Source organism: Zootoca vivipara, chromosome 6 (genome assembly GCF_965207765.1).
Source record: "Zootoca vivipara chromosome 6, rZooViv2.hap1.1, whole genome shotgun sequence".
In the NCBI taxonomy this organism is placed as follows: Eukaryota; Metazoa; Chordata; class Lepidosauria; order Squamata; family Lacertidae; genus Zootoca; species Zootoca vivipara.
This window is the reverse complement of record NC_142589.1, coordinates 50,953,629-50,968,396: the sequence shown is the minus strand read 5'-3', so window position 1 is coordinate 50,968,396 and position 14,768 is coordinate 50,953,629.

Below are 14,768 nucleotides of genomic sequence, written 5' to 3'. Positions count from 1 at the left end.
TGGAGTGCATTAGCCATTCATCCACAACCGCAGGCATCTAATGAGTATTGTTTATGTGCCATCAGCAATGGGGCATGCTCAGGCTTGAAAGACAAGTACACTGACCTTCCCTTCATAATCGTTTACACTCCTTGTTTCAAGGACTCCACCTCAATTATTCTTATGAGTCACTTTATCTTGAAGGAGGGAGAGAATTTTTAAAAAATAAAACTGAGGAACTTCTCAGGTTCCCAAACATAGGACAGAGTCCTTGAGATGAAAGGAGTCTGGGCCATGGTGAAAGGAATGATAAGCATCACATCACAATGTGAAAGCATGGAAACCGTGAGAGTGGCAAAAGTCGGATAATGATCAGCATTTGTACCATGCTTTTGCATGTCCAAAGCACTTCTGCAACATTTATCTTGATGACCACAACCTTGAAAGGTGGGCTATCATTTTTATATGACATGCTGCAGATAAAGGTGGGGGTCTTGAGGCTGATAAATTGTAATCTTCCTGTGTCACAGGTCAGATCTGAGTCAGGGGCTTTGTGGTTCATAGCTAAGGTGCTTTTGGCTCCGAGGCAGCGGCTCCCAAACATTTCCCCCCATGGACCACTTGAAAATTGCTGAGGGTCTAAGACTCCAAGCGAACCACTTGATTTTTCTGCCTGTAATAGCATAGAATTCAATTTGTAATTCAACGAAATCCAATGTAAGAAATAAAAGAAGCAATAAAAGTACACTGAATAATCAATATCAGTATTCAGTTTGATGGATGTGCTGTCTTCCATTGTTAACCACAAATCCACGGACATGCCACAGACTATCTGAATGAAGTTCACAGACCACAGTCTGGAAACCTCTGCTCTGAAATATTTCAATGAATTTCGGTCCAGTTCTTCATGCCTCTTGTATTCAATGAGCTGAGCTCCAAGCTATGTATGATTCAGTGCTAGAATTATTATTTGTGGGGAGTGGAGTAGAGGAGCCTAATTCTCCTACTTTTTCTTTTATTTTATTTTCTGACATCCTCTTTCAGAAGGTTGTAGGTGGAGAGTCAGGGATAGGGCTAGTGGTTTTCACTAGGGCCCAACTACTCTTCACACCCACACACCGAACAACTACTTTTGAACCCTTATGGTCCAACTAACCTATTACATTAGAACAAAATAAATGAGACAAAGATGTGACAACTCTATTATAAATCAGAATGCTTTTATTGAAAACTGTGAAAAACAATTTGAAGCAGGCTTCCGGTTCCTGTCCCGTGCCATGGGGATGGCTGAAAAAGGGGATGGAAGGGGTTAAACCATCCCTTATAAACCTCTCTGGGCATGGGAGGTACTGGTGGTCACCTAAATGGCTCGCCCCTCATGGATCAGCACAGGGATAGATGGAGGAGGCACTTTGCCTGATGCAGAAACCCCCCCCCCCCAATTGCCATTGGATGCAGAAGTTTTCTTTATAGTTTGGTTTTAATTGGCATCAAGAATAGAAGCGCACAGGAAGAGATGGACATTGTAACTGCAATCAATCAGCTGCATGGAACTGAGATTTGAAATTGGGAGAAGATTTTATCCTGTACTGGAGGTGGATGGAGGAGGGGGCCCCCTCTCTGCTATAGTTTACGGAAGTTTTTACATTTATGATTCGGCAACCCTCTCCTAATATTGAATGTTAAGATATACAAGTGAGGATGGTTTGATGTACAATGTAACATTGAGAGTTGAAAGAAGAGGTAAAGCTGTGTGTGGAGTAAAGGGGGGGAGAGAGAATCTGGTTGTTTTGTTTGGAAGGATGTTGTGGGGAGTTAGAGCCTACCCCACATCCATTTCCTGTTCTGGATAGGGTTGCACTCTCACTGAAGGAGCAGGTCCATAGCTTTGAGGTGCTCCTGGATCCTGCTTTGCCACTAGAGGCCCATGTGGCCTTGTCAGCCAGGGGTGCCTTTCACAGGCTATGACCATTCCTGCCCACAGTAATTCTGGCACTGGAAACTTCAAGACTAGACTAGTGCAATTCACTCTATGGTGGACTTATTTTACACTTGGTCCAGAAACAGCAGTTAATACAGAATGCTGCTGCACACTTGCTTACAGGAGTGAGTGTCTCTCAGCGTATTAAACTTGTGCTCAAAAATCTGCTCTGGCTGCCAGTTTGCCACCAGGCTGAATTCAAGATGTTACTACTGATAAAGCCTTTAATGGCTTGTGGCTAGTTTACTTAAGGGATTGCCTATCCCCATATGTACGGATTCGATCTGCAGAACTTTCACACTTACAAGTGTTATATAATGTCTGTCACAAGTCATGCCTTCAGTGTGGCAGCACGTGTACTTTGGAACTCCCTGACTCTTGACACCAGGCAGGCATCATTATTGCAATCTTTCAGATACCTGCTGAAAGTGGTCTTGTTTTGGTGGGCCTATTCAGGTACATAATTGGTTACATGTTTTGTTGTGTTTCATTGTTTTAGAAGTTTTTAACCAGTTTTTAAATGTGTTATTATTTTATATTTAGTTGTGTGTGTTTTTATTACAGATTTGTTTGCCACCCAGAGTTCCTTTGGGAGGAAGAGCAGGATGGAAATTTGATTTAAAAATGATACATAAAATAAATGCATTGGCCTTTAAGGTGCCACAAGGTTTGGTGCAAATGGTGCCCTGTGCAGGAATGTGCTGGAGGAACAAGTAGCCTGCATTGTTGCAGTTTGGGTCAAGCATTAAACTGCAGGTATGAAATGTTGCATATGTGAAAGAGAGTGGTATGTGAATGGCCTCTGTGGGTACGTTGTGAGAGCAGCAGGAACAAGGGGATGTATGGCAGAGCAGCCGAAGATTAACACGGAAATAAACCTCACACCCATGCATTTATATGGGGGTCCTTTTTTTGTCAGTTCCTCTGCAAAGTTCCTCCTCACTCTCTGGGCTAGAATTGGAGCTGGATTGCTGCCTGACATGCCCTACTTTCAAACAGATTATTTAAAATGTCACAACAACTGGGATTTTAAATGTTCTCATGAAATGGGTCAATTTTTTTAGCCCCAGAAAGAGCCACAACAGTGGCAGGGGTGGCTTTGGACCTCTGTCCCTAGATGGTGGCTCCTCATTCTTACTGGATGACCTCCAAACTATTTGTGCTCACCTTTTGAACTCAGCCCTGGCAAATGTCAGAGATGGAATGTGAGGACAAACCAACTGGGGCAGGAAGGCATCGACTTGGAATTCTATGTGGTCAACTGAATTTTGCATTCCCCCGTCTCTTGACACTGACGCAGCAGTAGACAAATATTATTTTCACAGAAAAGATGCCCATTTTTTTTTACACAGAGAGATGCATTGCACAGCTGAAGGCAGCGCCCAGCCCATGAAGGGGAGATCTAGGCAGGATGCCAGTGCTTTGCAAACAGACAAATTTACGAGCTTTCAGGTACAAACAAGAGTGAATTGTTTTGAAGGTCTGGACTTTTAATATAGCTCTGGAGATACCATCAACCCACACATGCCAAAAGAACACCCTTTCTACCTTGGAGCAAAATGCAAAGCAGAACAGGGACAGCCCAACCTAATAGCCTCCAGTCTTCTGGTGCCCTCCAGATGTTTGGGGCAACAACTGTGCCCTGTGCTGGCTAAGACTGCTGCTGTGGGGGGGGGGGTGTTGTACTGCCCAGCTCCCATCAACCCCAGCCAGCACACCCCTGCTCCCTTCTTCAGTCATAAGAACATAAGATAGCCTGCTGTATCGGGTCAATGGCTCACCTAGCCCAGCACCCTGTTTCCACAGTGGACAACCACATGCATGTGGGAAACCAGAACCTGAGCATAAGTTCACTCTCACATCGCCATTGTGGATGGTGGTCAGTGATAGCCTTACCCTCCTCCATAAATTTGTCCAATCCTCTGTTAAATCTTAGGGAGCTTAGGGAGCTGGGTATGTTTAGCCTGGAGAAGAGAAGGTTAAGGGGTGATATGATAGCCATGTTCAAATATATGAAAGGATGCCGTATGGAGGAGGGAGAAAGATTGTTTTCTGCTGCTCCAGAGAAGCGGACACGGAGCAATGGATTCAAACTGCAAGAAAGAAGATTCCACCTAAACATTAGGAAGAACTTCCTGACAGTAAGAGCTGTTCGGCAGTGGAATTTCCTACCAAGGAGTATGGTGGAGTCCCCTTCTTTGGAGGTCTTTAAGCAGAGGCTTGACAGGCATATGTCAAGAATGCTTTGATGGTGTTTCCTGCTTGGCAGGGGGTTGGACTGGATGACCCTTGTGGTCTCTTCCAACTCTATGATTCTATGATTCTATGAAATCAATCAAAGCTGGTGGCCACCATTGCCTCCTGTGGGAGTGAGTGCCATGGTTTAACTCTGCACAGCCCGAATAAGTCATTTGTTTTATCAGCCCTGAATCTTCCAACTTTCCGTTTCATTGAATGTCCATGTATTCTGCAGAATAGGGGAAAAAATCCCAATATCATGCAGCTGTTCTCTCAAGGGCTGATGGGGGCTGTAATCCAAAACATATAGAGGGCATAGAACTGGCACAAGCTGAGGGATCAGAATATGTTTTTACAGGTATCTCGAAATGCTCCTCTCTCTTTTTGAAACTGCTCTGAGATTGCTTCATTGTGGTCTTCTTGCAATCTAATAATTTGTGAAGCATCCCCATTACTCCCACCCCCCCACCCCCAGTTATGTACCTTCTGATCCAATCAGTTTCTTTTCCAAGTTGGCTAACCCTTGCTTTTTGATATGGTATTTAAAGGCTGCCAGAGTAAATTAAAAAGTGTTTATAAAAACATCAGCATAGTAATAAAACAAAACAGCAGAACACTTAAAAAGTGTCAGCATTAATAGGGTGAGATCTGACAGGCTGTATGCTTTTTTGTTGTTGTTGTTGAAAATTTTAGGATGCCTGGGCAATAAAGAAAGTTTTGCCATCAAACAAGCATCAGTCTTGGCACCAGGTGGATCTGCTTGGGGCGAATATTCCCTATTAATATAGGGGAGGGGATCACAGCTGAAAATACCCTTTACCATGTCCCTATGTGCCTGACTTTTGGAGGCAGGGAATGCAAAGAAGAGCCTCTGGAGATGAGTTGGTCAGAATCAAGGGGTAGGAGGTATTTTGTGTGGTCTCTGGGATTTGATACAACAGGAGGCAGATTTGCATAAGATTTGTCTGTGCTAAGAGCCAGGCTGAGCCAAGGAACATTTGGCTCAACTCAGAACCAGCCCCAAATCAATTTGTGTGGTGAGGCTAATGTTTAGAGGTGGTGTTTTTTTAAGGGTTCAGATAGTAAGCAGAGGGGTTCATCCTGCTCTGCTTGGCTGCACCTGTGTGTTCTCCTGCTGGGAGTAGGCAGGTACAACCAAAGTTCTTTCTTCTCAGTTCTTTCTTCCTCTGACTGCCCCAGATCATTCCAGGAGGCCTGACCTGAGTAAGATCTGTCTAGGGGTGTCCTCATCTGACCTGGCATAGACCCACCTATTGGCCTACTCCAACCACTACACTGCATTGTGACTCTATTGACAAGAAAAAGACAGGCAGTTAGGCTCCAGCTACTTATAGCTGTCCCAGCCAATCCAGAGGCTTCATACAACTGCTGGCCCACTGCATTGGCTGCTGTGACACCTGTCTAGTCCCTCCTGTGCAGCTGCATCATTGCCAGGCTGCTCACCTGGCCACTGGCTGGAAAGGCCCCAGGATACAAACCCTGAAGTCCTGTTAATGTGCTGCTGTCAGCCCTGCAGGAAGCACAGCTTAACCTTGCAGTTGAAATCCGAGCATCAAGCCAAGTCTCTAAAACTCATTGTTTGTTTTGGGCTGCGGTTTACAATCCCCGACAAGCAATAACCTATGGGAAGCTCTGGATGCCATCCCCGTTGATGGATGTTGGAGGGTGAAAAACACACAGTAATTTCTTGCAATTATCTTCAATTTTAGGATTACAGACATTTGTGACTCATAGGAAGGGTAGACTATAGTATCTTTGTTTTACTATGTGGCTCATACCTGAAGATCCAGGAATGCAAGATAGTGCACAGGTTGGCTGTGAAGTTTGGCTGCAGAGAAGCGTCAGAATGTGAGATGACTGAGTTTGATAGCAAATTCCTGTTGCACTTACTTATCTTCGTTTTTATCCCAATCTCCTTCCAAAGACATCAGGCCAGTGTCATGGGTCCCCATCCCCATTATAAAGGCAGTGAATGGGTCACCGAGTGAGTTTCATGCCTAAACATCCATTTGAACCCAAGTCTTCCCAGTCCTGTTCCAGCACTCTGCGCAAGCCTTCACCATCTTGGCACCCTCCAGACGTTTTAAATTAAAACTCTCATCAGCCCCAGCCAGCATGGCTGAGTTGTAGTCCAAAACATCTGGAGAGTGCCGGGTTGGCAAAGGCTGCTCAATGGTCCAGACTTATTGTGCAGTGGTGAAAGAGTTACAACCTCCAGGCCAAACTCTCCACAGCAAGCTGATGGCAGCCTGCCAGCCAAGTATGGGGTCTGCAAGGTACATTAAAGGAGCCTGGCTAGATGAGGCCAATGGCCCACTAGTCCAGCATCCTGTCCTCACAGAGACCAACCAAATGTCTGTGGTTTATAGGTACTTCACAGTCTTTCCTAATTTTGCAGGTCCAGAGAGCTAGCAGAAGACAAGAAGGGTTACGGAGCCACCAAGCACCTGCTGGTGGGCTCCCTTTGATTTATGGAGACCTGCTGTGCCCTGATGGTCCCTGGGAAGTGCTGGAAGTCGTCATGGGAAGCAACCCCTCTGCCATTGCTAGGCAAGGGCAAATGGGGCCTTCACCGAGAAGACTTTGAAGTTCCTCAACACCTTCTAACAGTATATAGAACCAGCTTCTGGTTATGTGAGAGCACTGGGGGGAAAGAAGCGGGAGCAATTTGGGCATCTTCTTTGGGGCATCTCTTACCTGGGTGGCCTCATGCCCTGCTGGACAAAGTCCCAAGTGAAGTGCAGAAGCTCCTGAGATAGACAAGAAGGAGTTGGAGGAGAGCAGATCACAGCAGGGACACAGAGAGGGATAATTGGAGTGAGTGGTGCAGGGGAAGCAGGACAAATTAGAATTCGAAGAAGTCTTTGCACAATATTGAATTGGGGGTTTCTCAGGTTTGTTTCACTTTGAGAGGCCAGGCACTGGTGACTAGGGTTGGTTTATTTCACGGGTGGGGAACCTTTTCAGTGCTCTCTCTCCCACCCTGATGACTGTTGACAAAGGTGACTGTTGTCAGTCAGGTGACATCGAGATATACTTTATTTCAAAGCCCTAATTCTCGAGAGCAAGCCAACCATCTTGCTTACTGGGCTTTGGGAAGGAGGTGCAAGGTATCCTGTGACCTTCCCAGAGCCCAGTAAGTAGCCCTCCACCTCATGGGAGTTCTGGGGTTTCTTGACTTTTAGTGATTTTGCATGTGGATCCCTGGAACAGAACCCTCACATAAGCAGCAGACCCATTGTGCAGAATGTTGCCTCCCTGCTTAATAGCAGGCAAAATGGGGCAAAGAGGGTCTGTGGCCACCAATATCCCAGCTGCTCAGACCCAGGAGTTTTTATTGTGGGTCAGGGTAGAAGCATCACCTGGCCTATTGGTGGAAGGAAGGCCCCACAGCTGGTCCCCAGTTTTTGACACCCACAGTATGCTTGAGCTGTGATAGCAGGAGAGGCCACTGATCCCCTGATATGTGTCTCCTTGAAGTTCCCTTCTTCTTCGTCCTCATTTTCTGCTCCTGTCCTTCCCAGGATTCTGCCTCCCTCCCTGGCTGGCTATGCTCTTAACACTGTTATGAACAAACTCCCATTCTTGGCAGCGAAGTTGTCCTCTTTGCTTCCTGGCTGGCAAAGAGCAGCATCATTGCACTCAAGGAGTTTGAGCCATGAGTCAAACATCATTGCTCCTCTCTAAAGGGTGCAAAAATCCATGTGTGTGTTTGTGTATCTGAGAGAGAAGGAGGGGGAGGGGAGAGAGAGCGTCAGAGAAGCAGCAGCGAGTTTCACTGAGCTACTACTGGTGGGAAATTGGAAGCCAAGTGAATTAGATTCAAAGTAGGTAATTATGTATGATTAATTTACTGAGTAATGATTGCACCTGGTACAGAGGCTTTATGAACTTTCATGCCGCAGCATGTGATTAGCAACAAATCGGGTCAGTGTTTCTTCACAGGCTGTTGTTTACTTTGGAGTCCCAGTCACAAAGTGAGGCATGTGCTCCCCTATAAGTTCATCACCATGACTTTCTAGCTTTCTACCCACCATTTATTGAACTCTTAATGGTGGGGAATGCAGGGACAGAGTCAGGGTTGTGTACATACAGCATTTCTGCAAGAATGACTGACATACATAGGTGTTGCAAAGTGCAGCTTCAGATGAATCCCAGTTTCTTTCTGGCCTCCACTCGCCACAACAGCGAAGGTGCTTTTGAGAATCGGTGGGCAATGCCTGCCAACACCTTGCACATCAGAGAGTGGAGTAAATCAGTTTCCAACAGTGCTCCAAAAAGCTCCTTGCTACACACCACAAATAGCAAAACCAGAATAAACTATGTAAAATCAGAGAAATTAAAGAAATTCACACCATATGTACGGGCTACAGAATTCACTCTTCTTGGCACATAATTTGGATTTCCTGGGCATAGCACTTACATTTTTGAAATGCATGACTTTGCTGTAGCAAAGCACATTTAACTTTTCTATTGAAATAAAGTGATTATCTTTGGCTGGATTGTGTGTCCTTAATTTTTTTTTATCCCATGGGACTTTGGTTTTGTTTTTTGCTGACTGCTAGGAATGAAAATGGAAAATGCATTGTTCTGCAAAAATCATGTCTGTCTGAATAGTGCTCTGCTGTCCATTGAATATCTCCAAAAAACTTAGTAACGATGCACACAATTCTGAACCCTTGGTTATAGGTCAGGGGTGGCCAACTTCCAAGAGACTGCGATCTACTCACAGAGTTAAAAACCGTGAGTGATCTACCCCCTTTTTTTGGGGGGGGGGGTTTCAGGTCAAAGTTGTTGCGCTTTTTTAGGAAGGAGGAAGGCCCATGTTGGGGGGGGGTTCATGTAAATGTTGTTGAGCTTCTTTAGGGAAGAGGAAAGCAACATTGAACTTTTTTTTAGGAAGGAAAGCCCTGTGGTTCAGGTCATTTTAGGGGTGCAGGGCAAAGATGTTGAGCTTTTTTTAGGGGAGCCAAAGTTTTTTAGCTTCTTTGGGGGGAGCCACTGATCTACCGGTGATCTACCACAGATGTCCAGTGATCTACCGGTAGATCATGATCTACCTGTTGGACATGCCTGTTATAGGTTAAAGTAGTCTACTGCCTGCTTGCGAGAATCCCCCTCCTTTTTATCCACACTAATTAGCCTTGCTATCGCTCCAGAGTGGCCACATGCCCTCCTTTGCAGAGGACAGCCCTCTATTTAAAGAAATGTTTGGTCTAAGTCCAGTTTAAAGGTAAAAAGAACTCTAAGTAGGGAGAGCAGAAGAGGCCTTGAAACTGCCCATCAACCAGGACAGCAGATGGAGCAGACAGGTAGGTCACTGGCTCACCATCTGCTCCACTATGGTGAGAAGGAGGGATGGGAAAGGCATTCAATGAGAACCTACCTAATTCTCATTAGGTGGACACCATTGTCATATATAGGTAAAACTACAACCGACCTATGTACACGTTTTTAGAAACCACAAATGGGTGGTTTTGACAAAAGAAAGTGGAGCACTTTCTGTTAATAAACACTTCTGAGAACCACAGAACTATTGGACCTGCCAACAATTGCTGTTGAGATGCCAAATGATCCAACAGTGCTACCCAAAAGGATGACCTTCTGGGTGTGCACACTGAGCACATTAGTGTCACGTGGCCTCAACTGGAAGGATAGTCCCAGCATCTCTCAGTTCCAGTGAATGAAGCTCTTCTTTGAGGTTCATCCTCAAAGTTCTATAACCGCCACCTTGGAAACAGCATCACTTTTTTTCCGTTCTTGCTGAAGGCAGATGCTGAAATGTTTTGTTTTAAGAATCTAAAATTTCTGTTTTGTTAGTCATTTTCACTTTTGTGAAAATCGTATTACAGTATAAGCATATTATGTGGTGCTAAATAATACTAAATAAATCTCAGTTGACTTGCATGTGAAAAATTGTGACAGATGCTGAATGTAACAAGCTGCCTTCCAGGCATGCCAATATGTGAATTAGTCATGAATGCTCACCAGGTTCCTTCTAATATGACACAAAATCTCTTTGAGTAAGTCATTTTTTTGACATGGTATAGATTTCTAATTGATGATAATCTTTTTAGTTCTGATGACATTTCCATAAGCTAATTTATATGTATGCAAATTTATAATTGCTATAATTTAAATAGAAATGCAATACTTCTCATGGCATCTAAGGACTTGTCAATTTTAGTTCTCTGAGTTTCTCAATTCTCCAATCTTAAGGTCAGTCCTTTACATTTCACAGCAAAAGAGAGCGTGAAAGGATACTGTTAGGATAATCTTCTTACTCAAACTGTATTAAGAATATGTCAATAATGTTTGTGTAGGAAAAAATGTGCCGAGCTAGCCTGATATTATTCTTATTGTTATTGTTGTTAAATTTATACTCTGCCCTTTATCCTTAGATCTCAAGGTGGTTCACAACATAAAAATACAAGATAACAAATAGATAATACATAATAAAAGCAAGAAATAGAGAGTAGGCACCATAGACTTCTCACTAAATCAAGCATCCAGCTCTAATAATGCAGACATACATTTCCCCTGAAAATGTGACTTAATTTCTGTGCATGCATAAAGCTAAGGTGATGGAATGATTCTGCATAAGCCTGTGTAATTTATAGACCTGGGGAGTCCTCTTCTGTGGGTTCCCCAACAGCTGTTGCACTTGCCAAAATAAAGCTGACTCAAACATCACAATCATGTGGTTATTAAAGAAATCCAATATAGTTAGGAGAGCATGGAGTATGATGGCCAAGTCATCTCTGTCCAAAAGGGGTCATAGCTGGTGAACTTCCCAGAGCTGGGAAAAGGCATTCCTAGCCAGCCACTCAGGCCACCGGAGCCTCCAGTGTCAGTGCTAAACTCGGGAGCATCCCCCCAAACTGCAAACCTGCTCCTTCCAGGGGAGTGCAATCCTGTCCAGGGCAGGCCACCTCCTGGACATGAGAACCTGGAACCCATCACACCTCTTCTTTTCAGAATTCAAATTCAGTTTACTGAGCCACCAAGCACTAATCCAATGCCTCAACTGCCTCTCCCCATATCGATGACACTTCATCCCCACATGTCTTGATGACAATTCTCAGAGGCATCATACATGTTAAGTAGCATGGGGGACAAAATGGAACCCCGTGGGACACCACAGGACAACTCCCAGGGTGAGAGAGGTAAGGGGCCAACTGCTTAGCTTGGCGGAGTCGCCTTCCTTGACTACATTCTGGAAATGGCCCTGGAGATAGGAAGCACAGCGCCTCCAACCCCCACCTCCCTGAGATGTCCTGGAAGGATACTGTGGTATAAAGTATCAAAAGCCACCAAGAGATCAAGGAGCATGAGCTGGGTCACACGTCATCTCTCCTGAGAAATGTCATAAACAAGGGGGACTAAGGCAGTTTCAGTGCCATGACCAGGCCTGAAGCCAGACTGAATGGATCCAAGTAATCAACCAAAAATTGTTTCACTTTTGATTTATTTGTTTCATTTATTAAATTTATTAGCCACCTTCCTTTTTGCCATGGCAACTCAAAGCGATCCAAGTAATCCAAGCATGTCTGAAGCTGCACTGCCACCACCTTCTTAAGCACCTTGCCCAGAAAGGGGATAGTTGCCACTGGATAACAGTTGTTTAACACTTCTGGGTGTCCAGGGAGCTTTTCTTAAGGACGGAGTGCACCTCCACCTCCTTCAAAGCAGAAGGTACCTTCCCACCATCCAATTAAGCATTAATCACTCCTGGGAACTAACTAGTCAATGTGCTTTGTAGTCAGAAGGTGCTACATTCAGGAAATATTTTTCTCTGCCTGAAATCCTGCTGCCAGTCAAAGTGGGCAGCACTGGACTCAGAGGTGGCATCAAGGCTTGGCATCTGCCCAGGGCCCACAGGGGGCTCACTGACAAGAGACCCCTAGACTGGCTGCAGCAAGTAGGTAGACACACTGAGAGAAGGAGAGAGCACCATGCTGGGTGTCTTGTCCAAGGGCTCTGCAGTGACCTTAGCACCTTTGAATGGACGGACAAATAAGATAGGTGCTATGAAAGCTTCTATGTTCTCGAAGCTACCAACATAAGTCTGACCAAACTGCAGGAGGCAGTAGAAGACAGGAGTGCCTGGCATGCTCTGGTCCATGGGGTCACGAAGAGTCGGACACGACTAAACGACTAAACAACAACAACATGTAAGTTTCCATGTTGTCATTACCATAAAGACACAAATCTCTAGAGCTAAGCACCCATGTAGAAGTCATATTGCTGCATGCTTTATCACTGATTTTCAGCAGTATCTCTTTCATCTTTATTACTCTATTGTGAAAGAAGGGTTGCCCTCATATCGCTTGGTGGTATTGCAACAGCAGGTGCTTTGCCTGAACAATTCCTGCATAATAATTGCAAGCCTGGATGCATATACTCAGCCTCTTTCACCTCATAGGTGTGTGTGTGTGACAGAGAAGAGAGAGAGAGAGAGAGAGAGAGAGAGAGAGAGAGAGAGAGAGAGAGAGAGAGAGAGAGAGAGAGGTGGGCAGTGCAAAACAGCTGTATCCTTTCTTAGGAGCAGGAGAGACCCCAAAGGCCATCCTACCAGAATTGTGATTTAAGATTTCTGGTATTGCTCTGACATCCTAATTCTAATGTAAAATCAATTTCAAGCTTGCAATTTTGCAACACACTAAACCTGTGGCAGATGTTTGATCAATAAATGGAGCATTTTCAGCTCACTCAGCTGATGGTGTCTCTGGTCTAGGAAAACCCTGCTGGAATTAACAGCAGCCCACTTATGTCACTTGGCAAAGAGGCAATGAATGGAAAGGGCTCCCCTGTTCATATTGCCTTACTGTTGTTTCATCCACTTGTGTGGACAGGGGAGAAAGGGGCTCAAATAAACAATGAGGCAATTGCTGCCATACCATGGACCATGTTTTCTAAAATTGGGCTGGGATTTCCCAGTTAGACCAGAGCACCCTCATCCTTCGCCGTTCTAGGCAAATGGGTGATTTTTGAATTGTGCTCAGATCAACTGGGAATTGGGTTGGCACATTTTGAGCGTAATTGAAGGATGTTAAGAAAAACCCAAAAGCTTAGCTTGTGGTTCTGCTATCCCCTGAAGTTCTAAAATGGCTCATAATACACAACATTGTGATTTATGGGCATTTTTGCAGTGAATATAGGCACTTAGGAAGCTGTCCTATTCCAAGACAGACTATCCGTCAACCTAGCTCAATAATGTCTACACCAGTTGGCAACAACTCTCTAGGGTTTTAGACAAGGAACCTTTCCCAGTCCTGTTTGGAGATACTGGGGATTGAACCTGGGATGTTTCGCATGCACTGAGCTACAACCCTTTCAAAATGCTGGCTGGGAATTGCCATCTAAGATAGAGGCAACCTTTATCCCAAGGAGAGCACTGTTTGCAAATTCAAGCACCATCTTCTATGAAAACACCAGAGGGCAAATGAGGGCTTTTGATCTGAATGCAGGGGGGAAACCACATAAACTATTTACAAGAAACAAGAGCAAACAAATCAAAAGTCTGCTTGGGTGTGTGGTCTTCTGGTCACATCTCTCAGCAGTCTAGGAACATTTCAGTGAGAGCAAGGGATGGAATGACTTTGGGGCATGTGCTTACAAGACCGTTGGTTTGGGGTGCCTGATCTGCTGCACAATGGCAATGCATGTGCAGAATATTAATCTCCGTTTACATTCCAAGCCACAGAGCAATATCTCAGGGAACCCTAGAGTCCAGAAGTGACCAGAACACTGAGTCAGAGGCTGCAGTGTCACAAAGGAGCCACTCTGAGCCTCATGATGGCAGTCAGGGGACCACTGACCTGGGTATTGGCAGGCAGGGGCCCATTGAACCTGATGCTATAGCACAAGGGCCTGCGAAACTGGAGCCAGGGTGCCTTCCCCTGAGCTTGGGCAACCAAGTGCCTTCCAGGCAGGATGTCTGTCTTCAGGCCAGAGCACTGGCTCTTTAAGAGACTCCAATTCTCCAAGAGGGGCAGAGCCCTAGGAGATGCAGACTGGAGGCAGAGACTCAAAAGGCCTCAGTTCCCCTCCAACCTTTGCTCAAGCAAGTTGCTCATCGGGAGCTCTCCATGGTGTTCCCTTATCCCACGGACATCTCCATGAGTCCAGAACAGAACAATAATAATATAGCAGAACATAACAAGCTGTGTACATGCATAATGTGAGCCAAGTCATTATGAACTTATGAACTTCAGCAACATTTTTGTTGAGCTGGGCTGGCCCTGCCTGGTGGCTCACGTGACTTGCAGCCCTGCCCTTAGCACTGCTGCGGCTCTAGCCCTGATCCAGCCTGGGAGCTGCACACATGCAAGGGGGCATGGGCAGACCGAGCATGGGCAGATACCACGGATGCCAGAGACACTTCTTTGGCTAGCGTGTCCTTTACTGCACTACAAAGGAAGTTAAGAAAAAGCATCCTAGCCAAGAGGTGCCAACAACACCTTGATGTGGCTATTGTAACAGTTCTGATTGTCCTGCTAAGAACTAAGTTTGGCTTTTCACAGGTGCAGGTAAAAAGGGCTAAAGG